This window comes from Benincasa hispida, unplaced genomic scaffold, assembly GCF_009727055.1.
Source record: "Benincasa hispida cultivar B227 unplaced genomic scaffold, ASM972705v1 Contig66, whole genome shotgun sequence".
Taxonomy (NCBI): Eukaryota; Viridiplantae; Streptophyta; class Magnoliopsida; order Cucurbitales; family Cucurbitaceae; genus Benincasa; species Benincasa hispida.
Genome location: NW_024065007.1, coordinates 203390 through 206677, shown reverse-complemented (window position 1 = coordinate 206677; position 3288 = coordinate 203390). Strand labels below are relative to the sequence as shown.

At 28.8% G+C, this 3288-nt stretch overlaps 1 long non-coding RNA gene across 1 annotated transcript; it reads left to right on the top strand.

Moving 5' to 3' along the window:
• The first annotated feature begins 266 nt into the window (after nucleotides 1-266).
• LOC120069882 lies at nucleotides 267-1545 on the top strand. The gene is made up of 3 exons (XR_005479716.1): nucleotides 267-426; nucleotides 631-660; nucleotides 1192-1545. It is a non-coding gene; the product is annotated as an uncharacterized LOC120069882 (long non-coding RNA).
• Nucleotides 1546-3288: the final 1743 nt, after the last annotated feature.

The window sequence follows — 3288 nt, the reverse complement described above, 5'->3', positions numbered from 1 at the left end:
TAAGTTTTGGGAGTATAGGAGACATTTGTTTTAATTTTTTTAAAGAAAACAACAGAGAAAAATAATTAAAAGTAAGAAACGAAAATCAAACAAAACTCTCACACTACAAAAACACAGATTTTCTTTTTCTTTTCTTTTTTTTTTATTTTAAAAAAGATAAGTGGAATTTGGAGAAAAGATATTAAACGCGTCTGGACAAACGAATAAGAACGTAACACGTGGACGGTGGATAGCGTCGGACAAGCGACTATAAATGGCGCTTAAAATCGAGTTTTTTGAAATCAGCAAGCTTTGAGTTTTCGACCAAACAAATTAAAAAGAAAATTTAGAGTTTGTTAATTGTTTTTTTCAATTTTATTTACTCAAAAGAAAAATGGCAAACTGTGGCTGTGGCTCTGCCTGCAATTGCAATCCCAACAACTGCTCGTTAGTCTCTTCTCCTTTCTTATTTTCTCTTTCTTTCTCCAGAATAATATTTGTCTTTTTTTATTAAAAAAAATATATATATTTGTTTGTTTATTGGGATTTTGTTTTCTCGAGAAAATTTTGTGTTATATAATTTGTCTTTTTGATGTTTGTGATAAATTCAGGAAAGTGATTGATTTGTTTTCATTATTTTTTTTCTTGCAGATGCAATCATAATGTTGCTCCCATGAAAGAGTATGAACTTCCACCATCATATATATATATAATGGTGGTTGTTTATATATAATAATTATTATTATATATATCAATATTATATTAAAATATTACCACCCAAACTTATTTAATTATACCAAATGATCCCATATCTCTTATGTAATAATCAATTTTATCTCATTTTTTTTCTTAAAAAAAAATATCAATTGAACACTCTATGTTGGTGTGTGAGACAATAACATATTAAAAAGATACTATTATCATTTGATTTGATTTTAAATCAACTTAAAATCACCTAATTAAAACTATTCTTCTCCTAAAAAGTTACCAAGTAGGAAGAAAAATTATTAAGCTACTTGTTTTAATAAGTCACCACTGTTCATTTGATTTATGCACTTTCCTCTAATATTTATTAATTATTGTATTTAAAAAAAAGTCATATATATATATACTTGAAAATTATCATTATGCATTTACAATTTTAAGTAAAATGAAATTTAAATGGAAGGTTTAAATTGTTTGGATTAAATTTGAGTTATTTTTAAAAAACAGGAACTTTGAAGGTGGTTGCGGCTGCAACAAATGCTCATGTGGAGACAATTGCAACTGTAATCCATGCAATTGCTAAAGTTAAGAGCTTTCAATATGGAAAGCATACTAATTTACATATTAATGTTGCCTATGATTTGAAATATATGTATCAGTGGTTCTGTGTGTGTATGTTGTTTGTCTGTAAGGTGTTTGACAAAATGCCGCTTACAAATACTTGAGAAATAAAAGACCACACAGCAACCTATTATATAATGTATCTTTCCTTTTTCCCTCCTTCCTAATGTCGTTTAGGCCAGTTATGACTGGTTGATTTCTATTAATATTTGCATCTGTGTTTAGATGGATGATTTATCATTGTTGCACTAAATTTTACTTTTATTTTTAATTTGACCTCTGAGGTTCTGTTATATTTTATACTTAGTCTCTACTATGAAAGTAAAATAATGTAATAAAGCACACAAATAATAAATTAAGTTTATAACCATACAATAGTAGTTGTGAAGTTGAGTGACTAAAATTGAGATTTAAGTAAAGTTATAACAAACATGAAGTATAGGTAATATTGTGATTAGATTTGAACCAGAGAGTATAATCGATTTTAAGTGAGTCTGTAAGTTCTCAACACAAGAAAAGGACGAAGTTCAAGCCAAAATCAACACCTTAGGGCCCTATCAGATGTGGGAAAAGGAGAGTTTGAATCAAAAGTCCAAATGAACCTACTTGGTCTCAGTTAGGCCAAGCCTCCCTTTTCAATGGATGGGGCATGCATCTGACCCACTTGGGCCAGGGGAAGACGAGAGGCTGAGGCCAAACCTTACTATATGATTAGACATGTTAAATACATGGGACAACCCAGTAGGCTTAAAAAGGAGCCTAATTTGACTATAAAAATCCTAATCCAAATATCCTGGGCTAAGGTTTTCCTATAAATACATTGTTGTGATTCTAGAAGAAGTAATTTCATCTTCATCTCTAACAACCAGTTATTTTTCATCCCCAATAACTTCTGTCTACAACCAAAAGCCTTCTACTCTCCATATTTTGTAAGTTATATCTCCATTAAATTATAAATTCACCATTATTGTTACATGACGATCAGGATTTTGACATCAAGTGAAACGTAGAAATTGATTAATATAACATAAATATTTGAAGGTTGAACAATTCATTCGGAAATTAACATAAAGAAAAAAACCAAAATTTTTTTATCTTGAAAATCGTGTTCAACTGAGTAACTTTGTACAATTATTTTTAATTTAATAGTTATTTAGAAGGGTATTTTGGTTGTCATGTTTGGATTGATTTCTTTTTTAACATTTTTTTCAAATCAAACTCCATGCAGTCAAATTTCCCTACAATGCACAAGTATTGGGCTTTCCAATTTGGTCTAGTATCCGGCCCAATTCTGTTTCATATCCAGCAATAATTTTCCTTTTTTCTTTTTACAATTTGCTAGGGGTGAAAATGGTTCGATTTGGTGATCAAATCGAATCGAATCGAATTTTCTAATATGTGAAATCAAACCGAACCGAATCGATTTATAGTTCAAGCCAAATTGAACCACATGTATGCGATTCGATTCGGTTTAAATTCAATTTTGGTATTTTAAAAAATTCTATGATATATTTTTTAATTAAAAAGCGTTTTGGTTCGGTTCGATTTTAAATTTGACTTTACTCTTTTTTAAATATATAAATATATATATATATATATATATATATATATATAAAAGAGAATTTGAAACCGAACTGAAACTGTTTTAATTTGATTTCAAAATTTCTTCAAATTGGACCGAACTACATTTTTCGATTTCACTAAGTTTTTTGTTCGGTTTGGTTTAGTTCATTTTTTAGAAACTGTTCGATTTTTGCGGTTTGAATGACCACCCAACACTTAACTATTTATTCTTTTTAAATCAACCAAGGCCGACAATGCATGATTATTTGATGACCATTTCAAATGTCGATCTATCTAACCACATATATTTTTTTTTCATAATTAATTAATTAATTTTTAAACTCATTATACCATATACTTTGTTGGAAAAAAATATAGGGCATTTGATGCATTGAGTTGAGTTGAGTTGAGTTAGTAATT